The sequence below is a fragment of the Drosophila biarmipes genome, chromosome 3L (genome assembly GCF_025231255.1).
Source record: "Drosophila biarmipes strain raj3 chromosome 3L, RU_DBia_V1.1, whole genome shotgun sequence".
NCBI classification, from domain to species: domain Eukaryota; kingdom Metazoa; phylum Arthropoda; class Insecta; order Diptera; family Drosophilidae; genus Drosophila; species Drosophila biarmipes.
In genome coordinates this window covers 274,789-299,324 of record NC_066613.1, presented here as the reverse complement: position 1 = coordinate 299,324, position 24,536 = coordinate 274,789, and the positions used below count along the sequence as shown (strand labels likewise).

The following is a 24,536-nucleotide window of genomic DNA, read 5'->3' as shown; positions in this document are numbered from 1 at the left end:
TTTCGTCGTAGACCAATAGAAAAACAGAATGATTTATAGCCCGTCACATTTACATAGACGATTTTAATGCTCTTACTGCCTTCTCGTGCTTTTCAATACTGAGAAAAGGATCTTCCGTCTCTTTCTGTTCCGCTCATGAGAAAGCATTTCAGGTGAGAATGAAAAGATGGGTGATTCAAAAAAAGATAAGTTATATTTCAGTATTTTAAAGTTAATTCTTACTCTTTTATGATTTTACTGCCTTCTCATGCTTTTTAATACTGAGTAAAGGATCTTCCTCCTCTTTTTGTCTGTCTGTCTGTCTGTCCTTTCCATGTCGTTGTATTACAGAGCTTACATATTGCAACTATGTGAAAGTAAATAGGTGTACGTTTTCGTGTACATCACGATACCCGTTACTCAGCGAAAGGGAAGTCGGAATAGATAAGTAGCAAAGCGATATTCTAAAGCACAACATACCAGCTATTTCAATATATTTGGCTATTTCTGAGCGTTAGAATGGGCAAATACATATCAGTTATCACTGGCATAAAAACTGTTAGTTAAGTTAAAGCGGGAATGGCACCCTGCTGAAACAAACTTTCGCTGCGCAGGAAGCCCAGAAATCCCACCCCTCTTTTAGATTTCAAGATCTAAGCGTTCAGACGGACGGCAAACGGACATGGCTAAATCGAGTCAGCTATTGATACTGATTAAGAATTTAAGGGGTCGAAAACGTTTTCTTCTGCCTTTTGTCTATGTCGGACGAATATAAAAAAGTAAAAAAGGTATTTTTCATTACACAAAGAGTTTCATTTTGCCGTTTTCATTTTGAAAAGCATAACGAAAAATACAAAATGGGAAAGACTATTAATAACAGAGATTATTAGACTACCTAATCACTTTTTACGAATTGTGCTTTTTGCCTTAAAATGAGGTCATGTTTTGGCTAAAAAACATTTGATAACTGACATATTTATGTAAACTGTAAACTGTAGCCATTTGGTTTTCTTGTCTGCATTGACATTTCTTCTTGGATTTTTATGATCTTAACAATACATTTTCTGAACTTTATTTTTATAACTTTATAATTCATATTAATTCAATGTATACAATTCTCTGTTTACCCTGCAGCTCAACAATTCATACTGGATCAAAATCATCACTCAGTCGACAACGACGACGGCAGTACCGAAAAAATTTTAAAATGACTTTTTGACATAAGAAATAATATTCTTGCCACTTTTATACATCTAAAATTACATTTAAAAGTTATTTCAAACCCTAAGTGACTTTTGTGGCTTCACGCAATTTCAAACGTCTTATATATATGACCATAAATACATTGCGATTGAAATTATATTGGACACGGTGTTAGAAGGTTAGGTAGCTTAATGTGAATTATACGTTTTCGTAAAATTAAATGACCAGTGTTTAAGGAGTTCTAAATTAATATGATTCTAATAAATTATAATATGATAATTAAATTAATGTGTTATGCCTACGAAGATAAAAAATTGTAATTCGAATCGTTTTATTTGCGATTAGACATTGCGATTAGACGTTTGGCCCAGTGAATTCGTTTTAAATGCCAGAACGAAAACTAAAATTATGTACTCGTACCCATGCAACCGAAGATGTATAGCATTAATTTTTTATTAAAGGTCTTAAGCCAAAAAACATTTCATTCTGGTAAAAACTTTCACCAGTTTGGTGGCCAAAAAATGTCTGTATAGAGTTTCTTATCAAAATGAACTAAATTAGGTTTTTACATGGTTTTTAAAACTTTACTTAGGTTAAAAAACAATAAACAAACAAACTTAGTTCAAACTACATTTTTTTGATTTATTTAAATCAAATGGTTTTTATTTTGTTAAGGCAAATTGTTTTTGTTATGCTAGGGATAATAGTATGCGCACCTAATAGAAAATATATTTGTTAATCATTTATTAAAAACGACATCTAGATATCATTTAAATTCTAAGTCAGGAAATAAAGAATAAGTGTCGTTTAAAGCCTTTTTATAAAGGCAACTTAAACATTATTTTAATTCGTTTTTTTATGGGAGACCCTAACTCGCGGCCGTAGAAAATCATTTTTGCTTTGAATTTCCTTTAAGAAATGTATTCAACAAAAATAGCTATATGCACGGGTTCTGTGAAATGGGTCTTTAAAAATTGGAAAAATGCTGTCTTTTTGTTTTTTTTTAACCGCGAACTTGTAATTGGTTAGTAAGTAAACCTTTGAAATGAGGAAATGAGACAATTTTAATCTTAACTGAAAAGAGTAAAGTTATTTTTTAATATAGTAAGTATTCACTAATAGTAGTACCATCGGCCTCTGTCTTAAACACTTACTTATCTTTTCATAACTGGACGATTTAAAAAAATAACGATTTAAGCTAATTTTAAGGAATGAGGGTCAAAAATACCAAAAAAACGTTGTTGACTATGATAATTACTGTTAAAAAACAAGAAAGGAAGTTAACTTCGGCAAAGCGATGTTTGTATAACCTTGCAGTTATAAGAATTAAACAACTTTAGTAAATAATTTTTTCATATTATTTTCCCACCAATTTTCCGATCGTTCCTATGACAGCTATATGATATAGTATTCCGATTTTAATATATTTTTAATTCGAAATTCAGAACTAATTAAAAAATGTTATTTTCAAGCTTAGAAGGCTATATGTTAAAGAACACCAAAGATATAATTTTTTTCATGTTTTCCGACCCATTTTCCGGTCGTTCCTATGGGAGCTATACAATATAGTCGTCCGATTTTGATAGAATTTAATTCGAAATTCAAAACTAATTAAAAAATGTTATTTCCAAGCGTAGAAGGTTATAAGTTAAAAAACACCGAAGATATAATTTTTTCGTATTATTTTACCACTAATTTTCCGGTCTTTCCTAGGCAGCTATATAATATAGTCATCCGATTTTGATAAAATTTAAATCGAAATTTAAAACCAATTTAAAAATGTTACTTCCAAGCGTAGGAGTTTATAAGTTAAAAAACACCTAAGATATAATTTTTTCATATTATTTTACCACTAATTTTCCAATGGTCCCTATGGCAGCTATATGATATAGTCGTCCGATTTTGACAAAATTTAAATCGAAATTCAGAACTAATTAAAAAATGTTATTTCCAAGCTTAGAAAGTTATATATTAAACAAGAAAGGAAGTTAATTTCGGCAAGCCGAAGTTTGTATACCCTTGCAGTTTAAAAAAATAATCAATAATTTTATTAAACTGAATTCTAAATTCTTAAAAATATAAAAACGTATATTCCCAATATTATAAGATAATATGTCAAAAAGCCCCAAAGCTATAATTTGTTTCATATTATTTTCCCACCAATTTTCCGATCGTTCCTATGACAGCTATATGATATAGTCGTCCTATTTTAATAAAATTTAATTCGAAATTCAGAACTAATTAAAAAATGATATTTCCAAGCTTAGAAAGCTATATGCTAAAGAACACCAAAGATATAATTTTTATTTCATGTTATTTTCAAGAGTAGAAGGTTATATGTCTAAAAACACCGAAAATATAATTTTTCTATATTATTTTACCACTAAGTTTTGATTGTTCCTATGGGAGCTATACGATATAGTCGTCCAATTTTGATAGAATTTAATTCAAAATTCAAAACTAATTAAAAAATGTTATTTCCAAGTGTGTTAAAAAACACCAAAGATATAATTTTTTTTTTTAATTTTTTCCCCAATAGTTCCTATGGGAGCTATAAGATATAGTTGTCCGATCCCACTGGTTCCGACTTATATACTACCTGCAATAGAAAAAAGACTTTTGGGTAAGTTTCAGCCCGATAGCTTTAAATCTGAGAGACTAGTTTGCGTAGAAACGGACGGAGAGACGGACAGACAGACGGACATGGCTATATGGACTCGTCTTGTGACGCCGATCAAGAATATATATATTTTATGGGGTCGGAAACGTCTCCTTCACTGCGTTGCAATCTTCTAACTGAAATGATTATATCCTCTGCAAGGGTATAAAAAAACAAAAAACCATTTTTTTAAATTTGAGGTTCTTTTCTTAGAACTCTTGCTGGGGAACTTTTTCGTAAAACCAGTTGAAAATGGCAGTTTAAAGCGAATAAGACTTTCTAATAACCATCAAGGTAAATTAGATAGTGTTATTTATGACACCTTAACAAATTTATGTCAACATTGTAAGTTAAAATTTTGTAGTATATATCTAACAATTAGCGTGAAAATATGTGAAATAGAAAGTTAACATTTTAGAAGACAGAAATAAAACTATTGAAATTAATTAAAATGTATGTATTTGTTAAAAAATAAAGTTGATTCATAAAAAAACAAACTATGGCTGTATATACCTTTAATAATAATATCTATTTATTTATATTTAATTAATATCCTTTTATCACTGTTAATGGCACTCCTCGTAGTGACGATGAGTGACTTCTACATCACTGTGGAGAGCAGTCCACGTGTTGACGAAGCGCACCAGGAGGGTGTGTGAAGGCGAAGAAATGAAAATCTATAGTAATCGTCCGATTGTTTTGGGTGATACATTAATCGAAAGGTATTGAATAACTAATAGGATAACATACCAAAACATTAGGAAAATAAATTGGTTTGGGTGAAAGTGTAAAAGTAAACATTTAGAAAATCTAATCTGTTGGGGCTAGCGGTGATAAATAACCTTCACTTTTCACCTGGTTGTATTCTCAATAATGCAATGCAATATGTCAGTCACAATAAAATAAACCTCTAGCATGAAAACTAAATGAGTGTTAGACGGGATGGCCGTAGCAATTAAATCCACGTTCAAACCAAAAAACAACGTTTCCTAATCACAATTTGCCTGCACACGATGGTTTTTAAATTAAATTTGGGAGTTATAAAATTAATTATAACACATCCTGAGAATTAAACATAAAAATTATGTTCAACTGCTAGTCTAGGCAATAAATAAATTATTGTATCCACAGAACTAAGCAGCTAAACTAGAAAAAGGAAAAACGAAAAACAATAAAAACTTCAAAGTCAGAAATAGAAACCTAGTCAGATGTAAGTGACTGTCCTTTAGAAAACATTTGTAGTTGGGCTTGCCGGCTTAGCCCCACATTGGGCGCCAAAAATGAGATTATTATATAATCTCTCTAGCAGCAGCGAAAGATGGTGGGTGTAGCTTCAAGTGGGGCACGCGCTGGTTCGTCGGTAAAGGGAGTGAGTTTCCAATTTGATCCACAGTGCGACTTGCTCGCATATGTATATACAATATCCTATTTTAATTCGCGTGCGAACGGACTTTGATGTAAAATTGTAGGAGGACAGAATTAATAGTGGGATAAAGGGAAAGGGAATACCTGAAAAGAAGGGTGCTGCCTAAATGGAATGGCAGCAGCTGATGTATGTGTGTCGGTGTCAGCAGCGATGATGTTAGTTGCCGCTGACATTGCCACCCAACCATGATCATTGTAGCCGCATAGCCTGACAGCGGTTGGTGATCCCTTTGACACATGCCTAACTCCTAACCATCTTCATTGATGCAAGCCTCCATTGAAAAAAAATTTAGCAATTCATGTTTATAATAGGTTTAATATATATAAAAAGTAATAATCATCATTAAAGTTACAAAGTAGGGTATCATATAAAGTTGTATGCTAAAGTCATATCGAATCAAATAAAGGCTATCCAAATTTGAACATTAATTTTGATTATTAAATTTAACTGAGCAAGTATTTAATCGAAAAGGAATTTCTTAATAATTATTTAATAATATAAAAATATAATTTTGTTTATAAATTGTAAAACTGCATTTCAATTGACTGTAGATAAAATTGGGAAAAACACTTCAAACAATTGCTCTCATTACGAGATTGTTTATTGCATTACAAATTAGTTGATTACACTAGTATTTGTGATAATTTAAATTACTTTACTTCTTATAGGAATTTACTTCAAATTTAGTTGTTTTATTTAATTTTAAGTTTATAGGAATTTAAAGATTTTAAATAAATTTTCCACAACGCTGACGATCACGTTGATGCGCTTTAAGGACTTTTTCCAGGAAAACTATAACCACTGGAAGGAGTACCTCGACTTCCAAGAATTTTCCACAATGCTGACAATCACGTTGTTGCGATTTAGGGACTTCTTTCTAGGAAAACTGGAGTCAAGAGAAGGAGTACCACGACTTCCAAGAATTTCGCACGATTCCAGGAAAACAGGAACCACCAGAAGGAATACCTCGATTTCCAGAATTCTCTTTGTTTATTCAACGGCAAGGTTGCCGTATTTGCCTGGTGAAAGAAAATCTTTAAAAAGGCTGAGGATGTCTGATATTTTTTACGATTTTGGTTTTGTTAGAAATCTGGGTTTGGTTCAAACACTGATGAAAATATGTTTAAGCGAGAACGATCCTCACACGGCCAAAGTTCAAAACGGAAAAGAGCGAAAAATTGAGATGCGCCAGTAGGCAAGGCTTGGCTATCGAAAATTGCGGGACCAGAGTTGCTTAAGAATACCTATCGAACGCGTCTTTTTAGTGTTGGAAATTGGGAAAATTTAGGAACTTTGCTCTGCCATTTTAATATTTGGCCGCAACTTCAACTCCTGGCAGAATTTTTAAATTGTGGTGGAAAATTTAAAAGTTCACAATATAAACGATAAGTTCCTTTATTTTCGCTTTGACAGTGAATTAATTGTATTTTGTGTATGGTTGTTTTGTTTTATGATTTTTATTTCTTTATATATTCTTTATATTACAGTGCAGTTTTATTTTGTTTTTTTCTATGCGTATTAGCTGCAAAACGCTCCCTCTTTTTCACACTCATTCTATTAATTTTTTTTCCTAAACAAAAGCTTAAGTTTAAAGATCTTGCGCTCTTCTCGCACTTTTAACTGCTCGGTTGCAATTTTCGGACTTTACATTCCCTATGAAACAATAATCTGAATACACAAATTATGGATACATTTGTCTGCTCTATTAAAAAATGCATTTTTGATTGCTGTGGTCGGAAGTCGGAAATGATACTTGTTGACGATTTCTATAATATTTAATTATTGTATTTGTATGGCTACCGTTTCCCCGCGCCATAAAGTCAGTCTCAAATCAGCTGTACAATAGAGAACAACTTTTATTTTAGGATTGTAATATACCTGGAACTTCGCTGTCTACAGATGAAAAAGCGAATGTCTTGCTTTCATTAGCTTACGAGTACATGAACTAACTAAAAGTTCTTTAGGTCTTTCACTGTACCTATGCTTTGTAGCTAAAGCCACCTTGGTTCTTTAAAGAGCTTATATTTATTCTATAATTCTAGTTACTTAAGTGGTCGGCTTATATTTACCGTGCTACACTACAAAAATTATTTAAGTCTTCGTAAACTTCATTCAACCACTTTTCTTCCCTCGTAGTGTTTTGAAATTTTAACCGGAGCAACGCATATCCGATCAATTTCTTACAAATTGAAATAAATGTTGAGCGCATGCTTTTTGCAAGGGCCTTTTTAAATAGTTTACCCTACGAAACGTAGATAAACATCTTAGAACTTACATTATTTGTGATCAAGGTATTTAAAAAATATATTTGAACCTACTTCTTTTACACTGAATTCAGTGAAGCAGTAGAGTATTATATTGCTCTTTTAAGATGAAATATACTTTTAAAAAATTATCTCTTTTATCTACTCAACGTTACATTTAGTTTCCCGTAGGGGAGCCACCTTAGGCCGCTACTAAGCTGGGATGCAAACCTTGTTTTAACTTCTAGTCCTAATTAAGTTACCCTCCTTAGCGGACCGCAGAACGATGCTTGGAAGAGTCTTTACTTATAATGATATTCGAGGTGAAGTTGAAGCCAACGGGTCCACGCATCTATTGTCTCGCGAATTCGTCGTACGACGGCAGCGTCCCTCGGTCGGTTGGCTGGTTGTTAAGGCCGTGAGATCCTGCCCAAGAAAAATTGTGTTTGTATCATGAATACTCTGCTGCATATTTTGGCAGGTATTGACAGGACAAATACCTTCAGATACTATTCTTTCGGCACTTTAAGTGTAGGATCTACAGTTTGGGGGGCTCGTGGCGACATAGGGGAAGTCTTCCACTTTTCTTACGTTTTGGGTGCAAGGTGTAATGAACAGTATTTCTTTATTTGCACTTTACGAAATTCGAGCGGCTAGCCAAGTACTCATCAAATTTATAATAATTTTGACCAATCACTTAGCAGTAACAACATTTCAGAAATCGAGTTATGATGCATTCATTCACAAGTAATGGGTATAAAAATACTACAGATGACAATATCAGTTTAAGACTAATTGTTCAAAAATAGAAATTATTAAATTGGATTCAAAAAAGGACACGGAATCCATAAACAACTTCACAATGTTATAAATAATATTGCAATTGCGTTAGAAACTACAAAAACTGCACCGATATATTTCTTGCTGTTCGATAAGCGTTCTATCGAGTTTGGCTCTATAGCTTACTGTAGAAAATATAGGAATGGATACCTCCTCCGTACAATTTACTAAATGAATTCTATTTCAATAAGAGATGCTTCCACGTCCATCAAAAAATGAAACAAAAAAAATTTTTTAAAAAACTTGTAAGTACCGATTCTGTGCACCACATACCCGACATGCCAGAAGCAAATCATTGTTGCTGATGCTGATATTAAATGATGAAGCTTCCCAGCTCCTGCAGGCCGATTCTGAAATCTGTTCGCATAACTTTACCGGTAAGACCAAGTAGCTGCCCATATATCAAAATCAACTGATCCGCCGACCTACAAAATAACTGTTTAAAATATTGTTGCTTTCATCTTGACCGCAGATAACCATGAAACAACCAAATTAAGGTACAATTTCAGGTTCTCAGATCAAAAACATTTCGGCTTATTATCAACGCTACGGCCGAAAGAAAATATATAAATAACTTTAATAAGAAATATAATCATAGTATAATCATAATCAAGAAAATTACTTAGCTTTAAGTATAGTGTGCACATCAGTCAAACAGACATACTGAAAGTATATTACGTTTAATAGCATTACATTACTGGCTTACTGTGCATTAAAACAGAAATATTTATAATCAAGCTAATTTTTATCCAGGCTTAAATAACTAAAAAAAAATATATTTTTGGCAAAGGAGTCATCTATGACCATATTAAGGTCTTGGGGTTTCCAAGACCAAAACTGACCTACAAAAGCTTGACTTCGATCAGTTGAGCTCGGGTATTGGGCTGCTGCTGGTGTTCCCCAGAGCTGAGAGCCATATGTCCAGATGGGCTTGAGAGTGGAGTTGTTGAGCATTAAGAATCCAGTGAAAGCTTCCGGCCTTAAGATTTAAATGTATTTTCTTGCTTTCGATGTGTCTTCTCCAGATTAGTAGTCTGTCAAGGTGAATACAAGCTTCATAACTGTTTGAAGTGAACAGTATACCCTGGTGTGTCCATACTCCTGACAATTGTGCATTGCTCACAGACCTAGCTGCTGTTATTGCCGTGCAATAAGAAAGATCTTGCGACACTCTATGTTTGTTACTTTGCTCTCGGACGTGACTAGGAGGTACGTTGAATTTTGGCCAAGACTGGAGTCGTACGCCAAATTTTGGTTTCGAACCGCAACTATTATGACTAGTTGATATTTCAGAAACGATTCCAATTCTTGAGGGCCTACACTATAGCTCACATGCGACATCATCCAGCTGATGACGAAAATTTGAATACCTTGGTTTCGTCGTAGACCAATAGAAAAACAGAATGATTTATAGCCCGTCAAATTTACATAGACGATTTTAATGCTCTTACTGCCTTCTCGTGCTTTTCAATACTGAGAAAAGGATCTTCCGTCTCTTTCTGTTCCGCTCATGAGAAAGCATTTCAGGTGAGAATGAAAAGATGGGTGATTCAAAAAAAGATAAGTTATATTTTAGTATTTTAAAGTTAATTCTTACTCTTTTATGATTTTACTGCCTTCTCATGCTTTTTAATACTGAGTAAAGGATCTTCCTCCTCTTTTTGTCTGTCTGTCCTTTCCATGTCGTTGTATTACAGAGCTTACATATTGCAAGTGTCACTATGTGAAAGTAAATAGGTGTACGTTTTCGTGTACATCACGATACCCGTTACTCAGCGAAAGGGAAGTCGGAATAGATAAGTAGCAAAGCGATATTCTAAAGCACAACATACCAGCCATTTCAATATATTTGGCTATTTCTGAGCGTTAGAATGGGCAAATACATATCAGTTATCACTGGCATAAAAACTGTTAGTTAAGTTAAAGCGGGAATAGCACCCTGCTTAAACAAACTTTCGCTGCGCAGGAAGCCCAGAAATCCCACCCCTCTTTTAGATTTCAAGATCTAAGCGTTCAGACGGACGGCAAACGGACATGGCTAAATCGAGTCAGCTATTGATACTGATTAAGAATTTAAGGGGTCGAAAACGTTTTCTTCTGCCTTTTGTCTATGTCGGACGAATATAAAAAAGTAAAAAAGGTATTTTTCATTACACAAAGAGTTTCATTTTGCCGTTTTCGTTTTGAAAAGCATAACGAAAAATACAAAATGGGAAAGACTATTAATAACAGAGATTATTAGACTACCTAATCACTTTTTACGAATTGTGCTTTTTGCCTTAAAATGAGGTCATGTTTTGGCTAAAAAGACATATTAATATTCTATTTAAAAAAAACTGCTTTTCTTTTTCAATATTTTGATAACTGCCATATTTATGTAAACTGTAAACTGTAGCCATTTGGTTTTCTTGTCTGCATTGACATTTCTTCTTGGATTTTTATGATCTTAACAATAAATTTTCTGAACTTTATTTTTTTAACTTTATAATTCATATTAATTCAATGTATACCATTCTCTGTTTACCCTGCAGCTCAACAATTCATACTGGATCAAAATCATCACTCAGTCGAAAACGACGACGGCAGTACCGAAAAAATTTTAAAATGACTTTTTGACAAAAGAAATAATATTCTTGCCACTTTTATCTAAAATTACATTTAAAAGTTATTTCAAACCCTAAGTGACTTTTTGGCTTCACCATAAATACATTGCGATTGAAATTATATTGGACACGGTGTTAGAAGGTTAGGTAGCTTAATGTGAATTATACGTTTTCGTAAAATTAAATGACTAGTCTAATAAATTATAATATGATAATTAAATTAATGTGTTATGCCTACGAAGATAAAAAATTGTAATTCGAATCGTTTTATTTGCGATTAGACATTGCGATTAGACATTTGGCCCAGTGAATTCGTTTTAAATGCCAGAACGAAAACTAAAATTATATACTCGTACCCATGCAACCGAAGATGTATAGCATTAAATTTTTATTAAGGGTCTTAAACCAAAAAACATTTCATTCTGGTAAAAACCTTCACCAGTTTGGTGGCCAAAAAATGTCTGTATAGAGTTTCTTATCAAAATGAACTAAATTAGGTTTTTACATGGTTTTTAAAACTTTACTTAGGTTAAAAAACAATAAACAAACAAACTTAGTTCAAACTACATTTTTTGATTTATTTAAATCAAATGGTTTTTATTTTGTTAAGGCAAATTGTTTTTGTTATGCTAGGGATAATAGTATGCGCACCTAATAGAAAATATATTTGTTAATCATTTATTAAAAACGACATCTAGATATCATTCAAATTCTAAGTCAGGAAATAAAGAATAAGTGTCGTTTAAAGCCTTTTTATAAAGGCAACTTAAACATTATTTTAATTCGTTTTTTTTATGGGAGACCTTAACTCGCGGCCGTAGAAAATCAGTAAGTATGCCTAAACCTTTGAAATGAGGAACTGATACAATTTTAATCTTAACTCAAAAGAGTAAAGTTATTTTTTAATATAGTAAGTATTAACTAATAGTAGTACCATTGGCCTCTGTCTTAAACACTTACTTATCTTTTCATAACTGGACGATTTAAAAAAATAACGATTTAAGCTAATTTTAAGGAATGAGGGTCAAAAATACCAAAAAAAACGTTGTTGACTATGATAATTACTGTTAAAAAACAAGAAAGGAAGTTAACTTCGGCAAAGCGATGTTTGTATAACCTTGCAGTTGTAAGAAATAATCAACTTTAGTAAATAATTTTTTCATATTATTTTCCCACCAATTTCCCGATCGTTCCTATGACAGCTATATGATATAGTATTCCGATTTTAATATAATTTAATTCGAAATTCAGAACTAATTAAAAAATGTTATTTTCAAGCTTATAAGGCTATATGTTAAAGAACACCAAAGATATAATTTTTTCATGTTTTCCGACCCATTTTCCGGTCGTTCCTATGGGAGCTATACGATATAGTCGTCCGATTTTGATAGAATTTAATTCGAAATTCAAAACTAATTAAAAAATATTATTTCCAAGCGTAGAAGGTTATAAGCTAAAAAACACCAAAGATATAATTTTTTCATATTATTTTACCACTAATTTTCCGGTCTTTCCTAGGCAGCTATATGATATAGTCATCCGATTTTGATAAAACTTAAATCGAAATTTTAAAACCAATTCAAAATTGTTATTTCCAAGCGTAGGAGGTTAAAAGTTAAAAAACACCTAAGATATAATTTTTTCAGATTATTCTACCACTAATTTTCCAATTGTCCCTATGGCAGCTAAATTTAAATCGAAATTTAGAACTAATTAAAAAATGTTATTTCCAAGCTTAGAAGGTTATATATTAAACAAGAAAGGAAGTTAATTTTGGCAAGCCGAAGTTTGTATACCCTTGCAGTTTCAAAAAATAATCAATAATTTTATTAAATTGAATTCGAAATTATTAAAAATATAAAAATGTATATTCCCAATATTATAAGATAATATGTCAAAAAGCCCCAAACTTATAATTTGTTTCATATTATTTTCCCACCAATTTTCCGATCGTTCCTATGACAGCAATATGATATAGTCGTCCGATTTTAATAAAATTTAATTCGAAATTCAGAACTAATTAAAAAATGTTATTTCCAAGCTTAGAAAGCTATTTGTTAAAGAACACCAAAGACATCATTTTTATTTCATGTTATTTTCAAGAGTAGAAGGTTATATCTCTAAAAATACCGAAAATATAATTTTTCTATATTATTTTGCCACTAAGTTTTGATTGTTCCTATGGGAGCTGCACGATATAGTCGTCAGATTTTGATAGAATTTAATTCGAAATTCAAAACTAATTAAAAAATGTTATTTCCAAGTGTAGGAGGTTATATGTTAAAAAACACCAAAGATATAATTTTTTTTTAATTTTTTCCTCGATAGTTCCTATGGGAGCTATAAGATATAGTTGTCCGATCCGGCTGGTTTCGACTTATATACTACCTGCAATAGAACAAAGACTTTTGGGTAAGTTTCAGCCCTATAGCTTTAAATCTGAGAGACTAGTTTGCGAATAAGACTTTCTAATAACCATCAAGGTAAATTAGATAGTGTTATTTATGACACCTTAACAAATTTATGTCAGCATTGTAAGTTAAAATTTTGGAGTACATATCTAAAAATTAGCGTGAAAATATGTGAAATAGAAAGTTAACATTTTAGAAGACAGAAATAAAACTATTGAAATTAATTAAAATGTATTTATTAGTTAAAAAATAAAGTTGATTCATAAAAAAACAAACTATGGCTGTATATACCTTTAATAATAATATCTATTTATTTATATTTAATTAATATCCTTTTATCACTGTTAATGGCACTCCTCGTAGTGACGATGAGTGACTTCTACATCACTGTGGAGAGCAGTCCACGTGTTGACGAAGCGCACCAGGAGGGTGTGTGAAGGCGAAGAAATGAAAATCTATAGTAATCGTCCGATTGTTTTGGGTGATACATTAATCGAAAGGTATTGAATAACTAATAGGATAACATACCAAAACATTAGGAAAATAAATTTGTTTGGGTGAAAGTGTAAAAGTAAACATTTAGAAAATCTAATCTGTTGGGGCTAGCGGTGATAAATAACCTTCACTTTTCACCTGGTTGTATTCTCAATAATGCAATGCAATATGTCAGTCGGTATGTAAGTCACAATAAAATAAACCTCTAGCATGAAAACTAAATAAGTGTTAGTCGGGATGGCCGTAGCAATTAAATCCACGTTAAAACCAAAAAACAACGTTTCCTAATCACAATTTGCTGCACACGATGATTTTTAAGTTAAATTTCGGAGTTATAAAATTAATTATAACACATCCTGAGAATTAAACATAAAAATTATGTTCAACTGCTAGTCTAGGCAATAAATAAATTATTGTATCCACAGAACTAAGCAGCTAAACTAGAAAAAGGAAAAACGAAAAACAATAAAAACTTCAAAGTCAGAAATAGAAACCTAGTCAGATGTAAGTGACTGTCCTTTAGAAAACATTTGTAGTTGGGCTTGCCGGCTTAGCCCCACATTGGGCGCCAAAAATGAGATTATTATATAATCTCTCTAGCAGCAGCGAAAGATGGTGGGTGTAGCTTCAAGTGGGGCACGCGCTGGTTCGTCGGTAAAGGGAGTGAGTTTCCAATTTGATCCACAGTGCGACTTGCTCGCATATGTATATACAATATCCTATTTTAATTCGCGTGCGAACGGACTTTGATGTAAAATTGTAGGAGGACAGAATTAATAGTGGGATAAAGGGAAAGGGAATACCTGAAAAGAAGGGTGCTGCCTAAATGGAATGGCAGCAGCTGATGTATGTGTGTCGGTGTCAGCAGCGATGATGTTAGTTGCCGCTGACATTGCCACCCTACCATGATCACCGTAGCCGCATAGCCTGACAGAGGTTGCTGATCCCTTTGACACATGCCTAACTCCTAACCATCTTCATTGATGCAAGCTTCCATTGAAAAACAATTTAGCAATTCATGTTTATAATAGGTTTAATATATATAAAAAGTAATAATGATCATTAAAGTTACAAAGTTGGGTATCATATAAAGTTGTATGCTAAAGTCATATCGAATTAAATAAAGGCTATCCAAATTTGAACATTAATTTTGATTATTAAATTTAACTGAGCAAGTATTTAATCGAAAGGGAATTTCTTTTATAATATCAAGAACATTGGAATATTATTATAAACAGTCAATCAACGTTGAAAGCGCTTTCAATTTGTTGTATTATTGGCTGTAATTTTGTTTATAAATTGTAAAACTGCATTTCAATTGACTGTAGATAAAATTGGGAAAAACACTTCAAACAATTGCTCTCATTACGAGATTGTTTATTGCATTACAAATTAGTTGATTACACTAGTATTTGTGATAATTTAAATTACTTTACTTCTTATAGGAATTTACTTCAAATTTAGTTGTTTTATTTAATTTTAAGTTTATAGGAATTTAAAGATTTTAAATAAATTTTCCACAACGCTGACGATCACGTTGATGCGCTTTAAGGACTTTTTCCAGGAAAACTATAACCACTGGAAGGAGTACCTCGACTTCCAAGAATTTTCCACAATGCTGACAATCACGTTGTTGCGATTTAGGGACTTCTTTCTAGGAAAACTGGAGTCAAGAGAAGGAGTACCACGACTTCCAAGAATTTCGCACGATTCCAGGAAAACAGGAACCACCAGAAGGAATACCTCGATTTCCAGAATTCTCTTTGTTTATTCAACGGCAAGGTTGCCGTGGTTGCCTGGTGAAAGAAAATCTTCAAAAAGGCTGAGGATGTCTGATATTTTTTACGATTTTGGTTTTGTTAGAAATCTGGGTTTGGTTCAAACACTGATAAAAATATGTTTAAGCGAGAACGATCCCAAAGTTCAAAACGGAAAAAAGCGAAAAATTAAGATGCGCCAGTCGGCAAGGCTTGGCTATCGAAAATTGCGGGACCAGAGTTGCTTAAGAATACCTATCGAACGCGTCTTTTTAGTGTAGGAAATTGGGAAAATTTAGGAACTTTGCTCTGCATTTTAATATTTGGCCAAAACTTCAACTCCTGGCAGAATTTTTAAATTGTGGTGGAAAATTTAAAAGTTCACAATATAAACGATAAGTTCCTTTATTTTCGCTTTGACAGTGAATTAATTGTATTTTGTGTATGGTTGTTTTGTTTTTGTGATTTTTACTTCTTTATATATTCTTAATATTACAGTGCAGTTTTCTTTTGTCTTTTTCTATGCGTATTTGCTGCAAAACGCTCCCTCTTTTTCACACTCATTCTATTAATTTTTTTCCTAAACAAAAGCTTTAGAGTAAAGATCTTGCGCTCTTCTTGCACTTTTAACTGCTCGGTTGAAATTTTCGGACTTTACATTCCCCTTAAAACAATAATCTGAATACACAAATTATGGATACATTTGTCTGCTCTATTAAAAAATGCAGTTTTGATTGCTGTGGTCGGAAGTCGGAAATGATACTTGTTGAGCATTTCTATAATATTTAATTATTGTATTTGTATGGCTACCGTTTCCCCACGCCATAAAGTCAGTCTCAAATCACTGTACCTATGCTTTGTAGCTAAAGCCACCTTGGATCTTTAAAGAGCTTATATTTATTCTATAATTCTAGTTATTTAAGTGATCGGCTTATATTTACCGTGCTACACTACAAAAATTATTTAAGTCTTTGTAAACTTCATTCAACCACTTTTCTTCCCTCCTAGTGTTTTGAAATTTGAACCGGAGCAACGCATATCCGATCAATTTCTTACAAATTGAAATAAATGTTGAGCGCATGCTTTTTGCAAGGGCCTTTTTAAATAGTTTACCCTACGAAACGTAGATAAACATCTTAGAACTTACATTATTTGTGATCAAGGTATTTAAAAAATATATTTGAACCTACTTCTTTTACACTGAATTCAGTGAAGCAGTAGAGTATTATATTGCTCTTTTAAGATGAATCTTAAGGTATCTTAAGACAAAAAATACTTTTAAAAAATTATCTCTTTTATCTACTCAACGTTACATTTAGTTTCCCGTAGGGGAGCCACCTTAGGCCGCTACTAAGCTGGGATGCAAACCTTGTTTTAACTTCTAGTCCTAATTAACTTACCCTCCTTAGCGGACCGCAGAACGATGCTTGGAAGAGTCTTTACTTATAATGATATTCGAGGTGAAGTTGAAGCCAACGGGTCCACGCATCTATTGTCTCGCGAATTCGTCGTACGACGGCAGCGTCCCTTGTTCGGTTGGCTGGTTGTTAAGGCCGTGGGATCCTGCCCAAGAAAAAAATGTGTTTCTATCATGAATACTTTCAGATACAATTCTTTCGGCACTTTAAGTGTAGGATCTACAGTTTGGGAGGCCCGTGGCGACATAGGGGAAGTCTTCCACTTTTCTTACGTTTTGGGTGCAAGGTGTAATGAACAGTATTTCTTTATTTGCACTTTACGGAATTCGAGCGGCTAGCCAAGTACTCATCAAATTTATAATAATTTTGACCAATCACTTAGCAGTAACCACATTTCAGAAATCGAGTTATGATGCATTCATTCACTTTACAAGTAACGGGTATAAAAATACTACAGATGACAATATCAGTTTAAGACTAATTGTTCAAAAATAGAAATTATTAAATTGCATTCAAAAAAGGACACGGAATCCATAAACAACTTCACAATGTTATAAATAATATTGCAATTGCGTTAGAAACTACAAAAACTGCACCGATATATTTCTTGCTGTTTGATAAGCGTTCTATCGAGTTTGGCTCTATAGCTTACTGTAGAAAATATAGGAATGGATACCTCCTCCGTACAATTTATTAAATGAATTCTATTTCAATAAGAGGCATCTCTTATCTCCACGTCCATTAAAAAATGAAACAAAAAAAATTTTTTTAAAAAGCTTGTAAGTACCGATTCTGTGCACCACATACCCGACATGCCAGATGCCAGATGTTGCTGATGCTGATATTAAATGATGCTCCTGCAGGCCGATTCTGAAATCTGTTCACATAACTTTACCGGTAAGACCAAGTAGCTGCTCATATATCAAAATCAACTGATCCGCCGACCTACAAACTAACTGTTTAAAATGTTGTTGCTTTCATCTTGACCGCAGATAACCACGAAACAACCACATTAAGGTACAATTTCAGGTTCTCAGATCAAAAACATTTCAGCTTATTATCAACGCTTCTTTTTATGACAGTATATTGACTACCGCCGAAAGAAAAGATATAAATAACTTTAATAAGAAATATAATCATAGTATAATCATAATCAAGAAAATTACTTAGCTTTAAGTATAGTGTGTACATCAGTCAAACAGACATACTGAAAGTATATTACGTTTAATAGCATTACATTACTGGCTTACTGTGCATTAAAACAGAAATATTTATAATCAAGCTAATTTTTATCCAGGCTTAAATAACTAAAAAAAAATATATTTTTGGCAAAGGAGTCATCTATGACCATATTAAGGTCTTGGGGTTTCCAAGACCAAAACTGACCTACAAAAGCTTGACTTCGATCAGTTGAGCTCGGGTATTGGGCTGCTGCTGGTGTTCCCCATAGCTGAGAGCCATATGTCCAGATGGGCTTGAGAGTGGAGTTGTTGAGCATTAAGAATCCAGTGAAAGCTTCCGGCCTTAAGATTTAAATGTATTTTCTTGCTTTCGATGTGTCTTCTCCAGATTAGTAGTCTGTCAAGGTGAATGCTTAGACACGTTTCTTCGTGGACTTGGGTGTCTTCTTTGTTGGCAGGGCAGTTAGCCGAATCGTGGAAGTCTCTACAAGCTTCATAACTGTTCGAAGTGAAGTATACCCTGGTGTGTCCATACACCTGACAATTGTGCATTGCTCACAGACCTAGCTGCTGTTATTGCCGTGCAATAAGAAAGATCTTGCGACACTCTATGTTTGTTACTTTGCTCTCGGACGTGACTAGGAGGTCCGTTGAATTTTGGCCAAGACTGGAGTCGTACGCCAAATTTTGGTTTCGAACCGCAACTATTATGACTAGTTGATATTTCAGAAACGATTCCAATTCTTGAGGGCCTACACTATAGCTCACATGCGACATCATCCAGCTGATGACGAAAATTTGAATACCTTGGTAAAGTCGGAAAAATGGCATTAAGCACACGAGTTTCGTCGTAGACCAATAGAAAAACAGAATGATTTATAGCCCGTCACATTTACATAGACGATTTTAATGCTCTTACTGCCTTCTCGTGCTTTTCAATACTGAGAAAAGGATCTTCCGTCTCTTTCTGTTCCGCTCATGAGAAAGCATTTCAGGTGAGAATGAAAAGATGGGTGATTCAAAAAAAGATAAGTTATATTTCAGTATTTTAAAGTTAATTCTTACTCTTTTATGATTTTACTGCCTTCTCATGCTTTTTAATACTGAGTAAAGGATCTTCCTCCTCTTTTTGTCTGTCTGTCTGTCTGTCCTTTCCATGTCGTTGTATTACAGAGCTTACATATTGCAACTATGTGAAAGTAAATAGGTGTACGTTTTCGTGTACATCACGATACCCGTTACTCAGCGAAAGGGAAGTCGGAATAGATAAGTAGCAAAGCGATATTCTAAAGCACAACATACCAGCTATTTCAATATATTTGGCTATTTCTGAGCGTTAGAATGGGCAAATACATATCAGTTATCACTGGAATAAAAACTGTTAGTTAAGTTAAAGCGGGAATGGCACCCTGCTGAAACAAACTTTCGCTGCGCAGGAAGCCCAGAAATCCCACCCCTCTTTTAGATTTCAAGATCTAAGCGTTCAGACGGACGGCAAACGGACATGGCTAAATCGAGTCAGCTATTGATACTGATTAAGAATTTAAGGGGTCGAAAACGTTTTCTTCTGCCTTTTGTCTATGTCGGACGAATATAAAAAAGTAAAAAAGGTATCTTTCATTACACAAAGAGTTTCATTTTGCCGTTTTCATTTTGAAAAGCATAACGAAAAATACAAAATGGGAAAGACTATTAATAACAGAGATTATTAGACTACCTAATCACTTTTTACGAATTGTGCTTTTTGCCTTAAAATGAGGTCATGTTTTGGCTAAAAAACATTTGATAACTGACATATTTATGTAAACTGTAAACTGTAGCCATTTGGTTTTCTTGTCTGCATTGACATTTCTTCTTGGATTTTTATGATCTTAACAATACATTTTCTGAACTTTATTTTTATAACTTTATAATTCATATTAATTCAATGTATACAATTCTCTGTTTACCCTGCAGCTCAACAATTCATACTGGATCAAAATCATCACTCAGTCGACAACGACGACGGCAGTACCGAAAAAATTTTAAAATGACTTTTTGACATAAGAAATAATATTCTTGCCACTTTTATACATCTAAAATTACATTTAAAAGTTATTTCAAACCCTAAGTGACTTTTGTGGCTTCACGCAATTTCAAACGTCTTATATATATGACCATAAATACATTGCGATTGAAATTATATTGGACACGGTGTTAGAAGGTTAGGTAGCTTAATGTGAATTATACGTTTTCGTAAAATTAAATGACCAGTGTTTAAGGAGTTTTAAATTAATATGATTCTAATAAATTATAATATGATAATTAAATTAATGTGTTATGCCTACGAAGATAAAAAATTGTAATTCGAATCGTTTTATTTGCGATTAGACATTGCGATTAGACATTTGGCCCAGTGAATTCGTTTTAAATGCCAGAACGAAAACTAAAATTATGTACTCGTACCCATGCAACCGAAGATGTATAGCATTAATTTTTTATTAAAGGTCTTAAGCCAAAAAACATTTCATTCTGGTAAAAACCTTCACCAGTTTGGTGGCCAAAAAATGTCTGTATAGAGTTTCCTATCAAAATGAACTAAATTAGGTTTTTACATGGTTTTTAAAACTTTACTTAGGTTAAAAAACAATAAACAAACAAACTTAGTTCAAACTACATTTTTTTGATTTATTTAAATCAAATGGTTTTTATTTTGTTAGACAAATTGTTTTTGTTATGCTAGGGATAATAGTATGCGCACCTAATAGAAAATATATTTGTTAATCATTTATTAAAAACGACATCTAGATATCATTTAAATTCTAAGTCAGGAAATAAAGAATAAGTGTCGTTTAAAGCCTTTTTATAAAGGCAACTTAAACATTATTTTAATTCGTTTTTTTATGGGAGACCCTAACTCGCGGCCGTAGAAAATCATTTTTGCTTTGAATTTCCTTTAAGAAATGTATTCAACAAAAATAGCTATATGCACGGGTTCTGTGAAATGGGTCTTTAAAAATTGGAAAAATGCTGTCTTTTTGTTTTTTTTTAACCGCGAACTTGTAATTGGTTAGTAAGTAAACCTTTGAAATGAGGAAATGAGACAATTTTAATCTTAACTGAAAAGAGTAAAGTTATTTTTTAATATAGTAAGTATTCACTAATAGTAGTACCATCGGCCTCTGTCTTAAACACTTACTTATCTTTTCATAACTGGACGATTTAAAAAAATAACGATTTAAGCTAATTTTAAGGAATGAGGGTCAAAAATACCAAAAAAACGTTGTTGACTATGATAATTACTGTTAAAAAACAAGAAAGGAAGTTAACTTCGGCAAAGCGATGTTTGTATAACCTTGCAGTTATAAGAATTAAACAACTTTAGTAAATAATTTTTTCATATTATTTTCCCACCAATTTTCCGATCGTTCCTATGACAGCTATATGATATAGTATTCCGATTTTAATATATTTTTAATTCGAAATTCAGAACTAATTAAAAAATGTTATTTTCAAGCTTAGAAGGCTATATGTTAAAGAACACCAAAGATATAATTTTTTTCATGTTTTCCGACCCATTTTCCGGTCGTTCCTATGGGAGCTATACAATATAGTCGTCCGATTTTGATAGAATTTAATTCGAAATTCAAAACTAATTAAAAAATGTTATTTCCAAGCGTAGAAGGTTATAAGTTAAAAAACACCGAAGATATAATTTTTTCGTATTATTTTACCACTAATTTTCCGGTCTTTCCTAGGCAGCTATATAATATAGTCATCCGATTTTGATAAAATTTAAATCGAAATTTAAAACCAATTTAAAAATGTTACTTCCAAGCGTAGGAGTTTATAAGTTAAAAAACACCTAAGATATAATTTTTTCATATTATTTTACCACTAATTTTCCAATGGTCCCTATGGCAGCTATATGATATAGTCGTCCGATTTTGACAAAATTTAAATCGAAATTCAGAACTAATTAAAAAATGTTATTTCCAAGCTTAGAAAGTTATATATTAAACAAGAAAGGAAGTTAATTTCGGCAAGCCGAAGTTTGTATACCCTTGCAGTTTAAAAAAATAATCAATAATTTTATTAAACTGAATTCTAAATTCTTAAAAATATAAAAACGTATATTCCCAATATTATAAGATAATATGTCAAAAAGCCCCAAAGCTATAATTTGTTTCATATTATTTTCCCACCAATTTTCCGATCGTTCCTATGACAGCTATATGATATAGTCGTCCTATTTTAATAAAATTTAATTCGAAATTCAGAACTAATTAAAAAATGATATTTCCAAGCTTAGAAAGCTATATGCTAAAGAACACCAAAGATATAATTTTTATTTCATGTTATTTTCAAGAGTAGAAGGTTATATGTCTAAAAACACCGAAAATATAATTTTTCTATATTATTTTTTTCCACTAAGTTTTGATTGTTCCTATGGGAGCTATACGATATAGTCGTCCAATTTTGATAGAATTTAATTCAAAATTCAAAACTAATTAAAAAATGTTATTTCCAAGTGTAGGAGGTTATATGTTAAAAAACACCAAAGATATAATTTTTTTTTTAATTTTTTCCCCAATAGTTCCTATGGGAGCTATAAGATATAGTTGTCCGATCCCACTGGTTCCGACTTATATACTACCTGCAATAGAAAAAAGACTTTTGGGTAAGTTTCAGCCCGATAGCTTTAAATCTGAGAGACTAGTTTGCGTAGAAACGGACGGAGAGACGGACAGACAGACGGACATGGCTATATGGACTCGTCTTGTGACGCCGATCAAGAATATATATATTTTATGGGGTCGGAAACGTCTCCTTCACTGCGTTGCAATCTTCTAACTGAAATGATTATATCCTCTGCAAGGGTATAAAAAAACAAAAAACCATTTTTTTAAATTTGAGGTTCTTTTCTTAGAACTCTTGCTGGGGAACTTTTTCGTAAAACCAGTTGAAAATGGCAGTTTAAAGCGAATAAGACTTTCTAATAACCATCAAGGTAAATTAGATAGTGTTATTTATGACACCTTAACAAATTTATGTCAACATTGTAAGTTAAAATTTTGTAGTATATATCTAACAATTAGCGTGAAAATATGTGAAATAGAAAGTTAACATTTTAGAAGACAGAAATAAAACTATTGAAATTAATTAAAATGTATGTATTTGTTAAAAAATAAAGTTGATTCATAAAAAAACAAACTATGGCTGTATATACCTTTAATAATAATATCTATTTATTTATATTTAATTAATATCCTTTTATCACTGTTAATGGCACTCCTCGTAGTGACGATGAGTGACTTCTACATCACTGTGGAGAGCAGTCCACGTGTTGACGAAGCGCACCAGGAGGGTGTGTGAAGGCGAAGAAATGAAAATCTATAGTAATCGTCCGATTGTTTTGGGTGATACATTAATCGAAAGGTATTGAATAACTAATAGGATAACATACCAAAACATTAGGAAAATAAATTGGTTTGGGTGAAAGTGTAAAAGTAAACATTTAGAAAATCTAATCTGTTGGGGCTAGCGGTGATAAATAACCTTCACTTTTCACCTGGTTGTATTCTCAATAATGCAATGCAATATGTCAGTCACAATAAAATAAACCTCTAGCATGAAAACTAAATGAGTGTTAGACGGGATGGCCGTAGCAATTAAATCCACGTTCAAACCAAAAAACAACGTTTCCTAATCACAATTTGCCTGCACACGATGGTTTTTAAATTAAATTTGGGAGTTATAAAATTAATTATAACACATCCTGAGAATTAAACATAAAAATTATGTTCAACTGCTAGTCTAGGCAATAAATAAATTATTGTATCCACAGAACTAAGCAGCTAAACTAGAAAAAGGGAAAATGAAAAACAATAAAAACTTCAAAGTCAGAAATAGAAACCTAGTCAGATGGAAGTGACTGTCCTTTACAAAATATTTGTAGTCGGGCTTGCCGGTTTAGCCCCACATTGGGCGCCAAAAATGAAATTATTATATATAATATAATACTGTAGCATATCACAAATGATTCTAGCAGCAGCGAAAGATGGTGGGTGTAGCTTCAAGTGGGGCACGCGCTGGTTCCGGCTCTTTTTTTCGTCGGTGAAGGGAGTGAGTTTCCAATTTGATCCACAGTGCGACTTGCTCGTATATGTATATACAATATCCTATTTTAATTCGCGTGCGAACGGACTTTGATGTAAAATTGTAGGAGGACAGAATTAATAGTGGGATAAAGGGAAAGGGAATACCTGAAAAGAAGGGTGCTGCCTAAATGGAATGGCAGCAGCTGATGTATGTGTTTCGGTGTCAGCAGCGATGATGTTA

The 24,536-nt window shown here is 32.6% G+C and overlaps 1 protein-coding gene across 19 annotated transcripts in view; it reads left to right on the top strand.

Annotated features, from left to right (window-relative positions):
- LOC108035863 (acetylcholine receptor subunit alpha-like) overlaps nucleotides 1-24,536 on the top strand; it is a 604,633-nt gene that overhangs the window by 471,040 nt on the left and 109,057 nt on the right. For 8 of the 19 annotated variants that reach the window (XM_050886177.1, XM_050886170.1, XM_050886169.1 and 5 more), the window contains one exon: nucleotides 20,172-23,395. The exons of 7 other annotated variants lie outside the window; for them this stretch is intronic. The gene's annotated coding sequence lies outside the window, so the exon portion shown is untranslated. Of the gene's footprint in view, nucleotides 1-1,113; nucleotides 4,326-10,881; nucleotides 11,668-20,171; nucleotides 23,396-24,536 lie in introns of those variants that run through there. 4 more of the 19 variants (XR_007763682.1, XR_007763683.1, XM_050886178.1 and 1 more) reach the window with 4 other exon arrangements.